The sequence below is a fragment of the Hippocampus comes genome, unplaced genomic scaffold, assembly GCF_001891065.2.
Source record: "Hippocampus comes isolate QL1 unplaced genomic scaffold, H_comes_QL1_v1.1 scaffold960, whole genome shotgun sequence".
NCBI classification, from domain to species: Eukaryota; Metazoa; Chordata; class Actinopteri; order Syngnathiformes; family Syngnathidae; genus Hippocampus; species Hippocampus comes.
Window position 1 is genome coordinate 1,742 of NW_017804901.1, and position 10,304 is coordinate 12,045.

The window sequence follows — 10,304 nt, forward strand, 5'->3', positions numbered from 1 at the left end:
CACAATGTCAAGACAGCTGAGACAAAAAGAATTTGAAAGATTAAGACAGAACACACCAGTATTTTACGTGACAAAGTTCTAACTCCAAATTTCGGATGACGAGGGCATGGTCACGCCGGAATGATCCGGTTCAGTGTGCGGGGCCCTCAGGGCGATGTTGAACAGCACCGTTCACCACACACCGCACACGCTCGATTGGCCTTAGCCAAGAGCATATTGACCGCTGTGCGTTCCCAGAACACCATCAGAGAGGTGACTGTCAATTGTTTTGCTTGTGATAGCCAAAAAGGCTTCTACGTTATAATTTGCAAGCTTCTGGACACTGTAGTGGAGGTAGCAGATCCCGTCAACATGTTTATAAAAAATGGATCGCCACTGTGCAGCAACCTGGTTAACCAATTTATACTCATCTGGTACGCCACGAGGAACCCCAATTACACCAACGTAGGTGGAATCTCAAATATCCTCTCCTGTGGACGGAAACATAGTCATTGGTAAAAGCAGTGACACCAATGCGCAAACACCAGCGGCAACCCTTAAGGCAGGGCTCTTTCATGATTCTTCACAAAGAAAAAGAAAAACTCTCCGCCGCGATAGTCGTCATTTGCCAATAAAATTGTTCAAAGTACACTCCTGCATTACATCGTATCCACACAGTAACATAAAATAAAAATAAAAGAACAAAAGAAAGAAATATCGTTCAACTTTCAGCAAAGAATAACTATAATAACGTCAGGTTGTTTTCTTTTTTCCTTTTACCATAAAAGTTTTCCTTTTACCTTAAAAGAAAAGATCCTGAACGCATAAAATCACCTAAGAAATGTATTTAAAATCCGTATCTGAACCTTTATGACCAAATTAACAACTAGATCGATTATAAATAAAACACTTTGCCTCCAAAACCAAAATGTATACAACAATTTGTGCCGAAATATGTTTTTTCTTTTCTTTTCCCGAGATCATCTCGATCACAGGTGTCAAAGTCGAAACCCCACATAATTGTATGTGGCCCGCGAAAGCAATTCACGCGCATCAACTTCCATGAACCCTGCTAAAATTTTTGCCGAAATGTCAAATTTTTATGTACGACAAATGACTGGTTTCAGAATTGGCAATTCATCCATATGTTGTTGTTAATAAATCATTTCATCATTGTATTTCTGATATTTACTCCATGTACATCACTTTGTATACAGCGATGGTTGATTTAAGTTGCTCTATAAACATAGAGTTGCTCTATAAACACAGTTGAGTTGAGTTGTACAAGTAATAAAATCTAACCATTTAATTAAATTTCACCGTCGTACCGGCCCACTGAAGGAAGGTGTAACCCTAAAGCGGGCCGTGACAAAAATGAGTTTAACACCCCTGGTCTAGATCTATTAGCAAAATGTAGGTTATTATTCAAAATTACATCCCCTTTGACATGTGCAAAAGGAGAGTACAAATACCATAAAAAAAAATGAGAAGACCAGTACAGTTGTCCATATGTTAGTGTGATCATATAACAGGAAATGACATGCCACCACTGATATTCTAGCATGTCGACAGAAACACACCCTAAATGAGTGCAAAGGTGTCTTGAAACTTCTTCCGCCGGTCGTTTGATGTTCCCAGTAACTAAAATACTGTGCCCATCGCGTCACCGGACTTCGCTCACCTTCCTCGGTGGATGTTTCTATCGAGATGACCTTTTTACAATGTCTGTCAATCGGTGTGGTCAGCAACACTTCAAAGAAGTACAATATTTCTTTTGCATGTTTCGAATGAGAGCCAGGTCTGCTGGAACCACCATTTCGTCCTGCTGTGAAAAAGCACAATCCTACTACGGCAATCTGAATTCATTTTTTTTTTCGAAACTTACTCACATATAGTCAGCCGAATTAGCTTCATTTCCCAGTTCACAATTGTGTCGAAAATATCAATAATTTATATGGTCTCCCAAACAATATTTCAAACAAAGAAGACACCATTCTCGTAATATTAACATATGAATCAATTCAATTCCAATCCAATTTCAATTCAAATTCTTTAATTGAATTTTAACCATATAATTTCATACTTGCTACCAGTCCTGCAGATTGTGGACGGTAGGAGCAATGGTCTCCCAAATAAAATGTGAAACATGCATTCTATTTTATCAATTAACCTGTTCGCAAAATGTGATCCATTGCCATAAATTTTCGACCCATTTTGGAAAAGTCTCAACCATACCCGGGCAATACGGCATCCCCTCATTTATTCAACGAAACCCATGTGCATGATCTGAAATAGAAATGTAGCTCGAAGAAACTGACCCCATTCTAGATACAAATTACTTTGTGGACCAAAACATTGGTTCAAACCATAGGTTGTATAATGTTTCCGAACCAGAGACACCATTCCCCCTGCCAACGCGAGATAATTCATGACGCAAATTGGAATTTGTTACCGCATGTTCAACAGAAGTGAACTTAACCTAATACGTTATCATGTTGTTGATAGTCAGCAAGTCCCCCCCTCCCAAAAAATAAAAATAAAGAAATAAACAAAACAGAAGCTGCACCCATTGCTGCTTCGTTGCCAAGTGTGCCGCACTCACACCACAATTTGATGCAATAACGAACAGCATTCGTTATTCTGATTTATCAATTCAGCACATACAATACAATACATCCTAATTCATATAGCGCTTTCACAGCTTTAACAAAGCGCCCCACAAAACAGTTAACATAAAGTAAAACAACAAACACAACACATAACATAAAACAAGGGCTTCCTAACCACTTTTCCCTCACACTCTTCGTTGTTGAAATACCATATATACATAGATATACCATATATATTTTTTATGTTACTCTTCATCCAATCGCTAACAATCATGTTGGCCACCATGTTGACCAGAAAATGCGCAACCCACTTGCTGTGTCCAAAAACAGGTCCAAAAGCAAACCGCAAAATAATTATACAAATCAGATTTAAGTCAATAAATTAATGAGATGTCATAATGTAATGGAGCATCAAATTTGAGTAAGAGAGAAAAGTGATGTACTGTATAAATATGCTAGCGTGTGTGCTCAAATAGTATGCGTACAAACCGAAGGTCGTACAAACATCCTTAAATATAGCATGCATAAGGGGAAATGTGTTAGTCAATATCTAGATTTCTTCCTTAGCCTGTCAAACTGAGATATACAAAATAAATGACCCATTACAATTTTAATTAATTCCTTCAATCATGCATTTTCCGATCCGCTTTATCCTCACAAGGTTCGCGGGCGGTGCTGGAGCCTATCCCAGCCATGTTCGGGCAGTCGGTGGGGGACTCCCTGAACTGGCTGGCAACCAATTACAGGGCACACACAGACACGTACAACCATCCAAGCCCATGCTCACACCTAGGGACGATTTACAGTGTTCAATCAGCCTGCCATGCATGTTTATGGAATACGGGAGGAAACCGGAGAACCCGGAGAAAACCCACGTAGGTCTGGGGAGCATGGGCGTCATTAGGCCTATTTTAGGGAGGCTTCAGCCTCCCTAAAATGTCTTTAGCCCCCCTAAATAATTTCATTGCATTATTTAAAAAAAAGTATTATTTATTTTTCCTGTACTTTTGCTAATATATTGCATCAAAATCAATGTAATGTGGCCATTTTAAATTATATTTCGATAACCTGCCATTATTGTAATGTTAAATCTCCCAGGTTTCCTGAACGCAACAGGTGTTGCGTTAGCATTTGACGTGTCTGTCACCATCGCCACATCAAATGCTAACGCAACAACTGACAGTTCATTGCCGAAAGTCAGGTTGAGTCGACAGCATGGATATTCGACAGTTTTTTCGAAAGGTAAATTAAATATTCAATGCATCCATGCTGGTAAAACAAGTGACTATAGTCCGCTAAAATATCTCCAGTAACAGCAGAAACTGCACTGTAACAAGTGTTCACTTTTTGATAAATTAAGGCGGTGCTTAATAAAAATTAATCAACATTTTATTATTAAATACATAAATAATCACTACACCAACTCTTTGAGGCAACACCTATTGAGATTTTGGCCTATATAAAATAAATAAATAAATATAAAATCAATTTATTTATTTGATAGGAATCAGGCTAAAGACGCACAGAGAGTGAGCCGGGGGGAGCTCTGCTGGACAGGTGAGTCTATCAGATCTCAAGGCTAATTTTACTTGCAAGGCTGTTCCCAAAATGCAATCGGAGCTTACAGTAAGTATTATTGAGAAGCAAACTTGTGTTTTTCCAAAGTGATGAAGCTTTTGCATTTCATTGTACTAATTTAATTGCATATCACGGCAGACATCTCAAAATACATAGTCTTCTGGGGGCTAAGCATATATTAATACATTAGGGAGAACATGCAAATTCCACACAGGGAAGCTGGAGCTGGGATTGAACCTCTGCACTGTGAGGTCGACGTGCTAACCACTGGACCACTAGGTCTACAATATTGATATCAAACAAATTAAAACACACAAAGAACGAGAGGTAGAACTAGAGACGTTTGTTGTACTTCCTCCTACTACCTCTCAAATCGCTATTATCAGTTTACATGCCCAACAAACAAACAAACAAACAAACAAACAAACAAACAAACAAACAAACAAACAAACAAACAAACAAACAAACACCAAGCAGGCGACAAAAAACTTCATGTTAGTGTGCAGCAGGTCATCCATTTGTTTCCTTTTTTTTTGTTTTCTTCCTAGCACTCTTCCAGCATGCAGAGTTCGCACCATACACTGCTCAAGGCTGCCAAGTGGCTTATCTACTCCGCAACTGTCTTTGGTAAACACCACCGAGGGTGTGCGATTTTCAAAAATGCCACTGCTGACCTTAAAACATGCAGTCATTCTAAGTTAACAAAGTCAATTTCAAATTCTCCACACGTGACCTTGAAACATAAACATTGATTAAAGCCGGAAGATTTTGCTCTTGTGACGAACGAAATTAGAAATCCAGCCCGTGTATGCACAAATGAGACATGGCTTAAAATCTTAGTTTTTTTCATGACTCAAACCAACATGAATTTGTATGTTCGACGATATGCTTGACAGTTCATAGCTTCAACTCTAGTCATTTCATTTCATATTTCACGACACAACAACACAACCCAAGGATAGCAAAGTTGTAACTGAATTTACATAATTTCACGACACAAGACCATCATTTCTCCCACATCAGTAGCCGTGATGGCTCTTCTCATGTTTCAAGAGAAATGTGCACCTTGTGAATGTAATCCATAAAACAATGTAATATAATCGGAACATTCTGGCAATTAGCAGCATAACAGAAGCAGTTATAAAACAAATAATAAGATAATTAAAAGCCACAGACAGGCAACAGTTACAAATCATCCAAATCAAGGCCTTCACTGTATACTTACACATTCTACCTCCTCCCAGAAAGATAACAACGTCCCACATACGTCCACGGACGACCACTTAACACAAACAAAAATTGTGTCTATGACTTACAAACAACTTTCTAAGCATCTCGTGACCTTCCGGCTCTATTCAACCTCTATTCAACCTAAATGACCTCCTCTTTCGTAGCATCACTGTGTCAAACCTCACCTGCCTGTTCCTTTTTTTATTCTCAACATACTCAACTTCCATTTTCACCTTACATCTCACCGTCAACATTTTCACTTGCATTTCACCCACTATAAGTATCCAAAACTCTCTGTGTCACGACACCCATACTCAACCATTTTCTGATTTACACATACTTCATGTAGCGCACGTTGAAATAATGAAGCTTAAGTGGCGTTAGGAATTACAATTAATACAGTTACAATTACAAGTAATTACAATTGATACCGTACAAACCTCCTACACTGCAAAAGCCAGAAAATAAAACGAACAAGACTCCATGAGTCGCGCCAAGAGTCACACTTAACTACACACATGCAAAGACTAATTTAACACATATTCTCAGACACAACTCTACACACAAACCAAAATATTCACCTTGCTACCACACTCAACCAGGCCAAGAATCTCCAAACATTTAATTTTGTCATCTGCGAGAACCCTTCACCTCATCCAAATATCGATACAGTATCCACCATCAATTTACCGTCAAACAAGCCGCTATCACTTTCCGTGCTCCTTCAAAATGAAACTTCCTTCCATCACAAAGCCAACAAGGAAAGTTGCTATCTCTTGCTGAGAAGCAGGCATATCTCGTCATGCACTTACAAATTTACTCTTGGGACAGTCACGGGAAATGTGTCCTTTCGCCCCACAACACCAACAAAAAATCCCCCTTGGATCAGTCCCACGTCTCTTTCTTGGCATTTCTCTGTCCCTATTTCGGCGCGGATTGTTGAATGTGCGTGTGTATGTGAGAGTAAATTCCACTCCCAAATCTCCCCTTCCCCTAGAGGTCATTGGATGGCCCCCTCGAAACGAGGTTGGAGGGGATGGTTGAAAAGGAGATGTCGAAGTTGGATGGGATGAATACAATGATGGTGGAACAGGATTTGTGGATGTCATCTCAAGCTCTCGCTCCACTTTCTGTTTTACTCCTGTCTGTAAACCGACCGGTCCCAATTCATCATCCTCTCTCCTCTAGTAATAATAATCACAGGAGCCCCACAAGGATGTGTGCTGAGCCCCCTCCTCTTCACACTGCTGACCCACGACTGCACTCCTTCTTCCAGTTCCAACCTCTTTATTAAGTTTGCGGATGACACGACTGTAGTGGGTCTCATCAACAACGACGATGAGACAAGCTACAGGAGTGAGGTGAGCAGGCTAGCCTTGTGGTGTAAGGACAACAATCTCCACCTGAATGTGGAGAAGACAAAGGAGATTGTTGTGGACTTCAGAAAGACGCACTCCCAGCATGCTCCACTGACCATTAACGGTGCCACAGTGGAGAGAGTGAGCAACACCAAGTTCCTGGGAGTGCACATCTCTGAAGACCTGTCCTGGAGCCACAATACCGCATCACTGGCCAAAAAAGCCAACCAGCGCCTGTACTTCCTCCGCAAACTGAGGAGAGCAAGAGCCCCGCCCCCCATCATGCAGACATTTTATACAGGCACCATTGAGAGCATCCTGTCCAGCTGTATCACTGTGTGGTATGGTGCTTGCACTGTGTCCTGCCAAAAGACCTTGCAGCGCACCGTGAGAACAGCTGAGAAGATCATTGGTGTCTCTCTGCCCCCACTCGTGGACATTTACTACTCCCGGCTGACCCGCCATGCCATCCGGATCGCAGGCGACCCCACACACCCATCCCACAGCCTCTTCAGCCTGCTGCCGTCGGGAAGGAGATTGCAAAGTCTCCGTGCCAGAACCAGCAGGCTCAAAGACAGTTTCTTCCACCAGGCGGTCAGGAGACTCAACTCCCTCCGTGCTCTGCCCAAACTCCCCACCCTCTGCCTCTGCCCGACCCCTGCCTCCTGTCACAGACTATGACCCTCCCCTCATCATCCGACATCTGCGTATTGCACAATGCACTACCTCACTTTACCCACAATAGCCACAAGTGCCATTGTTTATGCTGTTTATATTGTTTATATTGTCTATACTGTTTATACTGTTCAGATTACATATTATGTCTTTTTATACAGTGTAGCTGCTATCTTGTCTTAGCTGTGTGTGGCTCTTTCTTCTGTTTGAACCTCTTCTTGCACAGGAGTACCCGATCCAGGGTACCTTTTTTTTCTCCGCGAACTTCTGAAGTCTTTATCCGCGAATATTTCTCTTTATCGTGAACTTCTGTATTCTTCTCTGTACTCTTTATCCGCGAATATTTCTATTTATCGCAAACTTCTGTATTCTTCTCTTGTTCGCAAACTTCTTCATTCGCAAATCTCATTTTTCGCGAACCTCTTTATCCGCAAATCTATTTATTCGCGAACTTCTTTATCTTTATTCGAGAATCTCTTAAAACAAAGTTACAGTTGCGCATTACACTGTTCATCCAGCCACAATTTATCTTTTTGGAATATCAATTCAAGACGTAATCCTTACCTCGATCTCAGCCAAAAGACAGAAAATCAATTGAGAGGATAAATATCCTCTTACCTTGTCAATAATGGGCCTGATATTCTATCTGTTGGCAAAAACCTCAGGTTTCGGGGTCACAAAATGTTGGAGGGGGGTAAGCGGCCTCCTTTCCGCCGCGTGTTCGTTGAATTTCGGAGGAGGAGAATGTTGCTACATTTTGACACAGCTGTCAAAATTCTTGACCACTTGGGGAGGCCTTTCAAACCCCACATTCTCCTTTGACACCTTGACTGATCAGTAACTGGAGCTATCAATATTACTCAGTGGGTCTCACCCCTGGCTTCGGATGTGAGGTTTTTGGAATCATGTCCTGTGCTGGGAGATTTTGAGTTGTGGCATTTTTCAACCGCTACTGAGACCTGAGAGCACTGCTTGGGAGCAAAATTCAATATTTTAACCTGTATATTTAAACTCTTAAATGTTTAAACACATCCTGATATTTATTTTTACTCCATTTTAGAACTATTGTAAAAAAACAGGACCTGATATGGAAGCCAAACACACCTTTGAAATCCTGAGGTCAAACATTAAGACAGCTGAATTTTTCAACTCGGTCTTGGGACAGCTGTCAAACATCGTGACCACTTGGAAGATTTTGAAACCCCAATCTCTCCTTTGAAATCCTGACGGATTCAGAATGGTGGCATTCAACCTTACTCAGCGGGTCGCACCCCTGACTTTGGCAAAAGAGATTTTGGGATCATGTTTTTGTCTGTGAGATGCAAAGGTCTTAAATGTTTAACTCCACTTTGCAACCACTGCTTGGAAGGCAAAGTCCCCTTCCCTGGCCTGCTTGGAGGCCATTTTAAAACCTATGGTATTTTGTTTCATCCTAAAAAATCAGGACCCCACGTGGAAACTAATCGTTACTTTGAAATCCTGACTGCTTTAAAACCTGAGGTTACGCATTCAGAAAGCTGACTTTTTCAACTTAATTTTGGAACAGCTGTAGAAAACCGTGACAGCTTCAGGATTAGCCTTTGCAACCCTAAACGCTCCTTGGAAACCCTCACTGATTCGTAACCGCAGCTGTCAATGTGGCTCAGGCATACCAGCTACTATGGAAAGTTCTTGGAGCATATATTCTATTTGCATCCCAAACTTAAGACATGTTCCAAGACCCCCGTGTATTTTGCTGGTAGATTGTAAAAACTGAAATTTGGAATTCCATTTTGTAAACCCTGTTAAAATTAGGCACCCTGCTTGGAAGCCAAGCCATCTTTTACACCTGACATCGAAAACTGGCCGCGATGGTCACGAGTGCGAAGCAGGAAAAGACTCACATAATTTTTATACCATCAGAAGGGCGTTAACGAGACACAAGGTGTGATATCATAACTTTCGTTTCTCCTAAACCAATTCGCAGCTTGGCGCATTCCAAAGTTTGTGTGTCTTCAGCAGGGAGTATTCCAATTCTAGGTGATGATTGTTTCAAGGACACCAAGCTACGCTGTGGGCATGGGAAAGTTACACAGTTTGACTGAATGTGAGAAGAATACAGACGTCATTCCCCCTCTCGAACTCGTAAGAGTCCGTCAGCTGAAAAGTAGAACAAGAAGTAAAAGCATGCAACAATGACCACATATTGATCGTTCAGGGTTGTCCCTATTCATGGTGTGTTAGATGTCCTCCGGGGCGGGGTCATGAATGAATCAACGAAAGTGTTGTGTTGGGGAGTTGGATGAATGACCAGGAAGGGGCTTGTTGTAAGTGTGAGCGGGAATGCCATGGTGAGAGGGGTGGGCGTTGTGGCTCGTCAGTGATGAATTGAACTATCGCGGTCGTTTTCTTCAGGACCTTAGGGTAGACTACCTGGTCCCAGGTTGATTTTCACCGGAGTTATTCTGCCCGTATACCGTGAAATCAACCTCTGTTGAATGGTGTCACCAATAGGGGGCAGCTGGGTCTGTATCAGTAGATTTGTTTTTTGGGTCCTTGTCAGGTGGTGGGATTGCTCAGCCCAAGGTCGATTTGTGTGCAATAATTACAGCCGCTCCCCAGCTAACGAACGAGATACGTTCCGAAGGATCGTTCGTTAGCTGAATTCATTCGTAAGTTGCTTCAGTGCTATATTTTGTATGGAATGTATGTTTAAGGCTGATATAAGTATGTTTAAGGTTTATATAAGTATAATAAAATGAAGTTTAACTTACTTTTGGAAGATGTACTTGAAGGCTTAAGGAGATGATGGAGGGGGTTGAGAAGGAAGAGGAGGATTTTATATCATGGGGCCGAGAGGGTCTTCGTCGCCGCTGGAATGGGCTTCAAGAGTTAC

General features: G+C 41.5%; 1 long non-coding RNA gene across 1 annotated transcript; it reads right to left on the bottom strand.

The window, feature by feature from the left end:
- Window positions 1-1,856: 1,856 nt before the first annotated feature.
- On the bottom strand, window positions 1,857-2,420 carry LOC109523895 (uncharacterized). Its single transcript, XR_002169867.1, has 2 exons — window positions 2,346-2,420; window positions 1,857-2,265 (listed from the first exon to the last, which is right to left on the bottom strand). It is a non-coding gene; the product is annotated as an uncharacterized LOC109523895 (long non-coding RNA).
- Between the last annotated feature and the right edge of the window lie 7,884 nt (window positions 2,421-10,304).